Raw genomic sequence first — 12,585 nt, 5'->3', positions numbered from 1 at the left:
ACCAATTTTGTGACGCAGCAGCGATATTGCTAGCGATATCGCTATGTGTGATACTTACCTCCGACCGGCTCCTCCTTCCTGTGGCGCCGGGCGGCCGCGTCTGACGGGTAAGTGCCGACCGCTGCTATGTCGCTGGTGAGATCTGCCTGTTTGGCAGCTCATTAGCGACCACTTAGCGAGGCACCAGCGATCCTGACCGGGTCGTATTGTTGTGACGGTACCCTAAAGCACTGTGGAATATGTTAGCGCTATATAAAAATAAAGAGTCTTATTATCTGGGCATCAGTTGTGAGAATAGAATATCATAAGAGTTTGGGAAACAGAATCTCTAAAAAGAGAAATTGTATTTACTAAAGGGGCCTGAGTTGAAATGTTGGCCTGAGTCTGAGCCTCCTGTATTCCCATAGCTCTGAATAGCTGCATATAGGCAATAATAAAACTAAAGAATCTTTTTAAGTTAAATTTATATTTCTTTGGTTAGCTACTGATACATTTGTTTTGCCGCATTCATATTAATATATCAGGTGATAATCGCTCAATGATGGGACATTGGAGCCAGGGTTGTCCTCTGAATTTTTTTTACTACCTATTCACAGGATAGATAATTGATAGATCTGTGGACGTCTGATCACTGGGGACCCCATTGTTTGCTTTAATGAGGAGTTTTATTAAAGTGATTAAAGGGGTTTTGCACACGAACAAAGTACATTTTTATCAATAGATCTTTGAATAATAATAAGTTCCACAATTGAATGTGTTAAAAAAAATGTTCCTGTGCTGAGATCTATATATATAAAATTGAATCTATGTGTGTATCACCAATCACGAAGCATCTTTCATTTCACCAGAGCTGTTTAAAAGAAGCTGAGTTGTGATTGGTTGCCATGAGCAACAGTTTTCCCACTCCACGACAACCCCTCAGCAGACACTGACCGGGTGGGAGAAATCTAGCATCCCCGGGAACATACAGTAAGCTCCCAGCTATTGTCTGTCCCCCAGAAAAGAGCAGAAAGCACATGATAGAAATGAATCACCCTCCCGTGCCCATATACCCATCACACATCCTCCATCCCATAGTCCCATAGGCACATCTTCCCTCTTAAAGGGATCTCCGTTATGGAAGTTAGGACCGTTCCACTCAGCGCTGTGGTTCTGACCCCAGGGTCTCTTAAAGGGATCATTGGTATGGAAGTTAGGGCAATTCCACTAAGCACTCTGGCTCTGACCCCATGCTCTCTTAAAGGGATCCCCGGTATGGAAGTCAGGGCAATTGCCTTCAAATGCTCTGATTCTGACCTCAGGATTCTATTAAAGGGACCATTGGTCTGCAAGTCAGGGCAAAGCCACTCAGCGCTCTTGTTCTGATCCCAGGCTATCTTAAAGGGATCCCCTGTATGGAAGTTAGGGCAATTCCACTCAGTGCTCTGGTTCTGACCCCAGGCCGCTCTTAAAGGGAATCTGTCACCCTTTTTTTGGCCTTTCACCTGTCGGCATAGACATCGGGGGCTTATCTACAGCATTCTGTAATGCTGTAGAAAAGCCTCTGATGTAACCTGAAAGAGAAGAAAAACACGTTATATTATACTCACGGAGGTGGGCGGTCCGGTCCGATGGGTGTCGCCATCCCGTCCGGCGCCTCCCTTCTTCATGCGATGACGTCCTCTTCTCCCGTCCTGTAATGGCTCCGGCGCAGGCGCACTGCTCTGCCCTGTTGAGGGCAGAGCAGAGTCCTGCAGTGCGCAGGCGTCGGGAGAGGTCTGGCACCTGCACACTGCAGAATTCTGCTCTGCCCTCAACAGGGCAGAGCAATGCGCCTGCGCCGGAGCCATTTCAGGACGGGATATAACGTGCTTTTCTTCTCTTTCAGGTTACATCAGAGGCTTATCTACAGCATTACAGAATGCTGTAGATAAGCCCCGATGTCTATGCCGGCAGGTGAAAGGCCAAACAAAGGGTGACAGATTCCATTTAAAAGGATCCCCGGTATGGAAGTGAGGGCAAATCCACTCTGCACTCTGATTCTGACCCCAGTCCCCTTTCAAAGGGATCCCTGGTATGGAAGTGAGGGCAAATCCACTCTGCACTTTGGTACTGACCCCAGGCCTCTCTTAAAGGGATCTCCAGTATGGAAGTTAGGGTAAATCCCTCAGCGCTTTGATTGTCACCCCAGGCTTCTATTAAAGGGATCCCCGGTATGGAAGTTAGGATCGTTCCACTCAGCGCTCTGGTTATGACCCCAGGCTGATGGGATGATATTAGTCCGGTGGCTCTGGCTGATGGGATGATGTGGGATATTAGGGGGAGTAGTCCAGTGGCTCTGGCTGACGGGATGATGTGCGATTTTAGGGGTAGTAGTCTGGTGGCTCTGGCTGATGGGATGATGTGGAATATTAGGGGTAGTAGTTCGGTGGCTCTGGCTGATGGGATGATGTGGCATATTAGGGGTAGTAGTCCGGTGGCTCTGGCTGATGGGATGATGTGGGATATTAGGGGTAGTAGTCCGGTGGCTCTGACAGGATGATGGGGGATATTAGGGGTAGTAGTCCAGTAGCTCTGGCTGTAGGGATGATGTGGGATATTATAGTGAATGTGGCTTTGCGGAGTGGGAGGGGCTCTACACTCAGCTTTATATATATATATATATATATATATAGATATATATATAGATATAATCATTATAATAATTTGTTATAACTAACCGTAGTTAGTTGCTATGCCCGGGCAACGCCGGGCTCTTCAGCTAGTAATCTTATACATGTGCCCCTGCTGTGTACTGTGTAATGGCTATGTTTGACAGTACAGGAACATGATCTGTTCATACCACAGCTCCTGGGCAAGGGAGGAAGGAAAGGAGTATACAGATATTACAGCACAGGATCGCAAATGATTGTTTTTGTGAGGCAAAACATTTCACTGCCTATTTTAAGCAATGTTTCACCAGAAAGAATTGGTTGTGATCCCATGCTCTCCTGTCTGTATACTCTTTTGCTTCCTCCTCTGCCCAGGAGCTGTGGTATGATCAGACCATGTCCCTGTACGGTAAGACACAGCCATTACACAGTACACAGCAGGGGCACATTTATAAGATTATCTCAGCACAGGAATTTTTTTTTAACACATCCAACTGTGGATATTATTATTTAAAGATCTATTGTGTAAAATGTTGATTGAAATTAGCTTTGTTCGTAGGGAAACCCCTTTTAAGCACCATTTTCTTTGCTTTCTATGGGACTGCCAAGCTCCAGAAGCTTCATAATAAAAATAAATTAAAAAATGGAGCAACGATCAAGCATGCGCTTTGCCGATCCATTCTAACTAGAGTAACAGTGCACAGATTTCCCAGGGGTCAGACACAAACTAATCTATAACCTCACCTATTTACTCTTAATTTCTAAAAGGCGTTCTGTAGGATTAAATTAAAGTTTGTGAAGATATATAAAGCATTATCCATCTAACTTCACAGAATAATTGCAATTTACAGTAATGTGCTAATGTGGACTCCACTCTTCACTGACAAATTTTCAACGTTCGTGTTCTTGTCACAGTGATTATTGGGAAATTCCTGCTTTTGTTGGTTAGTGCTGTGCTAATAAAAGAAAACCTACCTGAAAGTCACCATATTAGAGAACATGAATGAGTAAGATCCATTAACAGGAAGGAGCACAACTTGCCTACATTGTTGCCAATGAGGGAATGCTACTTGTGTTTACATGATTTACAGGATGAGAAGGGGAGGAAGTACTATCTGTGCCTACACAACTTACAGAAAGACGGGAAAAGGAGAATAACCTGTATCTACATTATATACACTGAGAGATTGAGGGGATGCTATCTGTATCTACATTTCTCAGGATGTGAAGAGGAGGGAGTCTTACTTCTGTCTATATTATTTGTAGAGAAGGAGCACTATCTGTGCTTACATCTAGTACAGGGAGAAAAGGGGAGCAAGTGCAATATGTCTCTCATTTATAAAGAGAGACATGGGAAGGGAGTGATATCTGTGTCTACATCATATAAAGGGAGAGTCGGTGGGAATACTATCAGTGTCTACATTATTACAATTAGGGACAACTACAATTTTCAAACATATTGCTAGAAGGTTTATGACAACACTACAGTAAATTGTTATACAGCACGTATACTCTGATAACCTTACTGGAGCATCCCTCAACCCCAAGCTCCTGTGTATATAAAAGAATATATTGATTCAGCCACACAATCCCAGTACAAGTAGGGGAGGTGTCTACAAATAAAGAAAAAAGAAATCTGAGTTTTACACTAAACGGAGTCTGTCACCTCTAAAATGCCTTTTAGACTCTTTATAGAGTGATATAGGGGACTTTACCAACAGTGGAGTAACTAGAGTCCGTAACTGATCCAGGTTTGTAGGTCGCCTTGCTCGCAGGTTTCTGCATTTTTTCCCACGCTCATCAGTTCACCTCAGGTCAGCCAGGGGATTTTGTGCAGCCTCCCTGACATCCGTGGCTGACCTGAGGTGAACTGATGAGCGTGGGAAAAAATTCAGAAACTTTTCCACGCTCATTAGTTCATCTCCAGTCAGCCGGGGAGGCTGCAAAGAGAGGAACTAATTCATTCTGGTAGTGGTTTAGAGCGGGCTGGTCGTATTAGCACTGGTCCCGTTCTAAACCACTTAACCCCTTCTGATGGATTGCAGCGGGGGACATGACTGACCAGCAGAGAGGTAAGGATATTGTTGCTTTTTTATACATTTTTTGTTACAGGTCAATGGTTTATTTATGGATTAGCAGAGTAATAAATCTGGTCAAAAACTTGGTGTGTCTATTTCATTAAAAGAATTTTTCATTAATGTCCGTGTGTTTTTTTTTTTTAACCCTTTAATAGTCTAGGGATAATAATGGATCGGTGTCTTATTGACACCTCTCCATTGTTAATCGGCTTAATGTCACCTTCTAATAGCAAGGTGACATTAACCCACTAATATTAACCCATTAGCCACCACTACAGGGCAATGGAAATAGAGAGTGTTGTGAGTTCATTTTCCCCTTCACCGTCGATGTCTGATGAACTCCCTCTTCTGGTGAAGGAAGGTAGCGAGGCTGATTACCAAACACCTGATCGAGTAGATGATGACTGGGTAACAGGAACTTCTGACTGGATATAAGGCAGCCGACGCCCTTCTGAGTCGCTGGTGACTTCTCTGCTGGATTCTTGGAGACCAGTCTGATTCCTGCTTCCCAAAGATAAGTTTTTGCTCTGCTATTGAACTTATTAGTTTTGTTTTGTTTACCTTGTTTTTTGGAGTTCAGCCATCCCCGGTTGGGGGTGTGCTGAGTTCCATTTTTGTCTCTGATCAGTTTTTCTCTTTGCTCTGTCTTCAGAATTTACCTGAGTGCTGATATAGTCATTTTGAAGTCCTAGCGACTTCAGGGCCTGTTTTTCCTATCAGACAGTTGGGACATTTTTTGGTAGGGTTTTTTACAGATTGCAGACAGCAGCTTTTCTATCCTGTCCTTTTTAGTTAGCTTGGGCCCCATCATTTGCTCAACCTATCTTTCTATCTGTGTTAGTGTTTTCATCTTGCTTCACCGTCATTATATGTTGGGGGCTGCCTATTGCTTTGGGGTCTGCTCTGGGGCAGTTTAGATTTCCCCTTTCTTTCTTTAGGCCTATTTAGTTCTCCGGCTGTGATCGAGGGGTCTAGGGCATCGTAGGAACCCCCCATGGCTATTGCTAGTTGTTGTGGATAGGATCAGGGGTCTACAATCCGATAGCTACCAACCCCTCCGGTTTTCTGGACTTAGCTTGTATTTTTGTTTTTTCCTCCTTCGGTGACTCATTCATAACAAGAGAGGCTAAGTGCCAGAAAAAGCGCATCTTATAGATGCACCTTTTCTAGGGTGTCTGGCGCAGATTTTTGTAGTCAGGGGGGGGCCAAAAACAATGGTCCCTCTCAAGTCTAATAAAATATGCCCTCACTCACTGGCTTTCCCTCTCTGGTTGCGCATTTACTGCGTGAGCCCACGCAATTTTTTTTCAACAAATTAACCGATTTATTTAACACCTACATGTCCCATATTTTACACACAAACCCTAACTAATTATTAGTCAGGGACATATAAAAAATACATGAAGTTAAATGGTTTACTGTATGTAAACCATGTGTCATTTCATGTTGGGTTTTGTAATAACTTTAAAGAAGCTGGCAATTGAATTAGCGGCTATTCTGCTATGTAGAACTGTATGATATGTAAATATGTATATATATGTGTCTCAATGATATGTATATATACAGTATATATACTGTATATATGTATTCTATATGTCTATATATTCTTTTGTTTCTTTATTAAACATGTCAGTTTGATTTTACTGTCTCACAAAATGAATTGCCGGCTTTTGTTAAATGACACCTGGTGCGTATTTCTCGCAAGTAACACTTGAGGTCCGTGTGTAATCCGATTTTTTCTCGCAACCATAGACTTGCATTGGCGAGTCCGATCCGATAATCGGTGACAATCGCAGCATGTTGCGATTGTATCGGCCCAAGGAAAACGGCCGAGAAAAAAATCGGATGATGGGAGCTGACCCATAGATTAACATTGGGACGATTGCGATGCAAATTTTTATCGCATTGCACTCGTCGGTTTTTGTTGTTAGTGTGACTCCGGCCTAATGCCCTATGCGGGTCCTTCCCCACCATGGCAGACACGTGCCTACTCCCTGATTGTCTCCTCAATGTACCCTAGCTAATGCACTGGCCTGCAAGGACACTAGCGTCACCACTGCTGATGGTATAACACAGAGGAAGAGACAAACACATGATGCACAAAGAAAAACGGACAATATGCTCAACTTCAGGCTCTGTTGCTGCAGCTCCACAGCAGCATAGAAAACACCACCTGGAATCTGAACTACCACAGCTGCAGCAAAACCACCAACACAGGAGAGCTCCTCACTCCAAGCTGGTCTGCATAGAATAACTCTATTACCAACAATCAGCTGATGGGTCATATGACTATATAACCCCTTTCCGACATCATGCATAATAGTATGCCGATGTCGGACACCCCCTGTTTGGTGCAGGCTCCGGTGCTGAGCATGCACCTTTCCGGGCACATGTCAGCTGATCTACACAGCTGACATGTGCCCGCAATAGCCATGGGTGGAATTGTGATCCACCTGTGGTTGTTAACTATTTAAATGCCGCTATCAATTTATGACAGTGGCATTTAACTTGCGCTTACTGGAAGCGCGTAACTAATCCCACCCATTGGTGACCCCGTCACATGATCGCGGGTCACCGATGGGTTGACATGTCAACCAGAGGTCTCTAGCAGACCTCTATGGCTGTCATAGCTGGATTGCTATGATTGCCACTCGGTGGTCGGCGCTCATACTGTAGCAAGTGAGCATTTCTGCTACACACAGGCGAACTGATCATCGCCTGTGTATAGCAGAGGTGATCAGACAACTGCAGCTTCTAGTCTTCCATGGACACTTTTGAAGCATGCAAAAAGTAAAAAAAGTTTTAAAAATATTAAAAAAATAAAAAAATATAAAAGTTCAAATCACCCCCCTTTCAAAATAAATCAATACAAAAAAATCAAATATACACATGTTTGATATCACCGTGTTCACAATCACCCGATCTACCAATACAAAAAAAGAACCCGATTGCTAAACGACATAACTAGTAAAAAATTAAAGACGTCAGAATTACATTTTTTGGTCACCGCTACATTGCATTAAAATGCAATAATGAGCGATCAAAAGATCATATCTACACCAAAATGGTATCAATAAAAACGGCAGGTCGGCGCACGAAAAGTAAGCCCTCACTCAGCCCCAGATCACAAAAAATGGAGTAGCTACAGGTCTCTGAAAATGCCGTCATTTTTTTAAACCAAATTTTGGATTTTTTTTCACCACTTAAATAAAAAAAGAACCTTGACATGTTTGATGTCTATGAACTCGTAATGACCTGGAGAATCTTAATGGCAGGTCAGTTTCAGCATTTAGTGAACATGGTAAAAGAAAAAAAAACTGTGGATTTTCACTTTTTTTGCACTTTCACAGCACTTGGAATTTTTTCCCGTTTTTCAATACACGATATGTTAAAACCAATGGTGTCATTCAAAAGTACAACTTGTCCCACAAAAAAACAAGCCCTCACATGGCCATATTGACCAAAAAATAAAAAAGTTATGGTTCTGGGAAGAAGCAGATAAACGAAAATACCTCTGGTAGTGAAGGGGTTAAAGGATGGTGGGCGTGGTTACCAAACAACATCAGATGACCAGCTTAAAAGAAGTTGCCAGCAAGAGACTGGCAACGGTTAATGGCCCAAAAGGAAAACGACATTTAAATTACAGCAGAACCAGAGGTGCCACGTATCCCATAATGAATATAATGTCACTGGTGATCAGTGTATTACCTGTACACTATATACAGAGCTCCTGTGTATAATGTCACTGGTGATCACTGTCTTACCTGTAGACTGATACTATATACAGGGTTCCTGTGTATAATGTCACTGGTGATCACTGTATTACCTGTACACTATACACTATATACAGAGCTCCTGTGTATAATGTCACTGGTGATCACTGTATTACCTGTACATTGAAACTATATAGAGCTCCTGTGAATAATGTAACTGGTGATTACTGTATTACCTGTACACTATGCACTATATACACAGCTCCTGTGCATAATGTCACTGATGATCACTGTATTACATGTACATTGAAACTATATACACAGCTCCTGTGTATAATGTTTCCAGTGGAAATAACAGTGTTATTAACATTGTGGTTTTTATTAATGATCAATATTAGTTTTGGGTCACTATGAGGTGGTAGTATGTGGTCTCGTCATGGTTTGACTATACTTATCCCCTGTATGTGGTATTATTCAGTCACTCTGTGGTGGTAATATGTGGTCCGGCCATGGTGTGGTGGTATTTGTTCCCTGTAACATAGTAACATAGTTATTAAGGTTGAAGGAAGTCTTTAAGTCCATCTAGTTAAACCCAAATCCTATCCTAACCTGCCCTAACATGTTGATCAAGAGGAAGGCAAAAAAACCCCATGTGACAAACAGTAAACTTCACATTGGGGAAAAAATTCCTTCCCGATACGGCAATCAGACAAGCTCCCTCGATCAACGCAATATCAAGGAAACTAGTGTATGTAACCTGTAATATTATACTTTTCAAGAAAGGCATCCAGGCCCTTCTTAAATTTTAGTAGGCAATCATTCATTACAACATCATATGGCAGAGAGTTCCACAGTCTCACTGCTCTTACAGTAAAGAATCTGCATCTGTGATTATGCTTAAACCTTCTTTCCTCCAGACGTAGAGGATGCCCCCTTGTCCCCGTCACAGGTCTAAGAGTAAAAAGATCATTAGAAAGGTCTTTATACTGTCCCCTCATATATTTATACATTGTAATAAGATCACCACTAAGCCTTCAATTTTCCAAACTAAACAACCCCAAGTGTAATAACCTGTCTTGGTATTGCAGACCCCCCAGTTCCCTAATAACCTTGGTTGCTCATATCTGCACCCGCTCCAGTTCAGATATGTATTTCTTATACACCAGAGACCAGAACTGTTCACAGTATTCTAAGTGTGATTGCACTAGTGACTTATATAGATGTAAAATTATGTTCTCCTCATAAGCATCTATACCTCTTTTAATGCATTCCATTATTTTATTTGCCTTTGCAGCAGCTGTATGCGGTATCATTTGGTCACTATGTGGTGGTAGTATTTGATCTGGTCATGGTGTGACGGTATTTGTCCCTTGTATGTGAAATTATTCGGTCACTATGTGGTGGTAATATGTAGTCTGGTCAAGGTGTGGTGGTATTAATCCCCTGTATGTGATATTACTTGATCACTATGTGGTGGTAATATGTATTTAACCCTCTATGTGTTGTTTGTTCACTGTGTGGTGATACTAAATATGTAGTCTGGTCACAGTGTGGCAGTATTTGTTCCTTGCATGTGGTATCATTGGTCTAGGTACAGTGGATTGTGTTGTATATGGAGGTCACTTGTTCTCTCTAATATAAATAAGGAGAAGAATCTTCTTGATTTACAATAGAAATCAATTATTTTGATTTTTAACCCCTCCCTGTCTGGTATCTATTACACAGTAGCAAATATGCACTTACAGGTCTTCTACGGTGAAAACAAGTAGCTACCTATCCTAAGGCCATGTTCACAGGCCATGCTTCACAAGTTAGTCAGGATTTTGCATTATCATTTGTAAGCCAAAACCAGGAATGGGTGATAAATGCAGAAGTGGTCATGTTTTTCTGTTATACTTTTCCTCTGATTGTTGCACTCCTGGTTTTGGCTTACAAATACTGATGTAAATTACTGACCAAAAACTGAACGTGGCCAAAGGATAAATGAAAGTTATTGATTGGTGAGGATCTGACTGCTGGGACGTGCATCAATCTGCAGAATGTGAAACTTTTAGCCCCATTAGTGTTTAGCAGCATGTGCGATTTGACCGGTGATCCATTAATTTCCTATGTAGCTGCACTTGGCTTTTTCTGGAAGCCCCCAAAGAGAATGAATGAGGATGCGATCAGACATCCCATCTGCTGCTCCATTTTAATTAGAGAAAAATGTGCCCTATCAGGGATAACAGTTCCCAATTCTTCCAATCGGTGAGGTTTCCAGTGGTTGGATTCCAGCGATGAATAAGTTACCACCTACCTAACCTGTGGATTGGTGATAACTAGAGTTGAGCGAAACGGGTCGAACAATTTCAAAAGTCGCCGACTTTTGGCAAAGTCGGGTTTCATGAAACGAAACCCGACCCTAGGATGAGGTCGGCCACGAGGTCGGCGACTTACGCGCCAAAGTCGCGTTTCAAAAGTTTGTTTAGCGCTCTTTTTCAGCCAATCAGGATCCACGGACACTGTGGGCAACGTGTTGACATAGGCAGGGGTCGCCACCATCTTTCAGAAGGGCATGCAAGTGATTGGCTTGCTTTGGTGGGCGTCACAGGGGTTATAAAAGGGCGTGCACGCCGACCGCCATCTTACTTCTGCCGATCTTAGCATAGGGAGAGGTTGCTGATTCTGTAGGGAGAGCGTTAGGCAGGGAAGAAGAAAAAAAACTGCTTCTGCTGCTAGCGATTTTGCCTGTGCAACACACCAGTCACTGTGTGTGCAGTGCAAGGGGAGGCTATATTGTGGTGGATCAGCGGTGTTGGTTGTTAGGCTGCCTTCTAAGGCTTCCTGACAGCTGCATTGCTGTTTCCCCACTGCTCTGCAAACTGCTTTTTTAAAAGCAATCCCAATTTTTTTTTTGTCCTGCTAAGGTACTGAGCGTGCATTTATTCACACCATACAGCGGTGTACGCTCCTCACACAGTACTGTGTAACGGCTGTTATCACAGCCACAGTGAAGCTATCTGTGTGTCACTGTGGAGGACTTGTTCCGTTCTTACAGACCTACACTCTAGGGAGATTCCTATTCTGCCCAATTCTACAATTCACTTTTTTCACACCTGTGCCATCGAGCCTGTGACATAGCGCTCTGATATTTAGTGGGCCTCACACAATCCAAAAGTGTCCAGTGTCCACAAGTGTCTGCAGAAATTCAAAATCTCCCTTATCCTGTAGTCACTTTTTTCACACCTGCTGCATCGAGCCTGTGACATAGCGCTCTGATATTCATTGGGCCTCACACAATCCAAAAGTGTCCAGTGTCTGCAGAAATTCAAAATCTCCCTTATCCTGTAGTCACTTTTTTCACACCTGCTGCATCGAGCCTGTGACATAGCGCTCTGATATTCATTGGGCCTCCCACAATCCAAAAGTGTCCAGTGTCCACAAGTGTCTGCAGAAATTCAAAATCTCCCTTATCCTGTAGTCACTTTTTTCACACCTGCTGCATCGAGCCTGTGACATAGCGCTCTAATATTCATTGGGCCTCACACAATCCAAAAGTGTCCAGTGTCTGCAGAAATTCAAAATCTCCCTTATCCTGTAGTCACTTTTTTCACACCTGCTGCATCGAGCCTGTGACATAGCGCTCTGATATTCATTGGGCCTCACACAATCCAAAAGTGTCCAGTGTCCACAAGTGTCTGCAGAAATTCAAAATCTCCCTTATCCTGTAGTCACTTTTTTCACACCTGTGCCATCGAGCCTGTGACATAGCGCTGTGATATTCAGTGGGCCTCACACAATCCAAGTGTCCAGTGTCCACAAGTGTCTGCAGAAATTCAAAACCACCCTTATCCTGTAGTCACTTTTTTCACACCTGTGCCATCGAGCCTGTGACATAGCGCTGTGATATTCAGTGGGCCTCACACAATCCAAGTGTCCAGTGTCCACAAGTGTCTGCAGAAATTCAAAATCTCCCTTATCCTGTAGTCACTTTTTTCACACCTGTGCCATCGAGCCTGTGACATAGCGCTGTGATATTCAGTGGGCCTCACACAATCCAAGTGTCCAGTGTCCACAAGTGTCTGCAGAAATTCAAAATCTCCCTTATCCTGTAGTCACTTTTTTCACACCTGTGCCATCGAGCCTGTGACATAGCACTGTGATATTCAGTGGGCCTCACACAAT

Source organism: Dendrobates tinctorius, unplaced genomic scaffold (genome assembly GCF_039654945.1).
Source record: "Dendrobates tinctorius isolate UK_male_01 unplaced genomic scaffold, ASM3965494v1 ptg000079l, whole genome shotgun sequence".
NCBI classification, from domain to species: domain Eukaryota; kingdom Metazoa; phylum Chordata; class Amphibia; order Anura; family Dendrobatidae; genus Dendrobates; species Dendrobates tinctorius.
The sequence above is the reverse complement of the archived record's forward strand: the minus strand, read 5'-3'. Positions refer to the sequence as shown.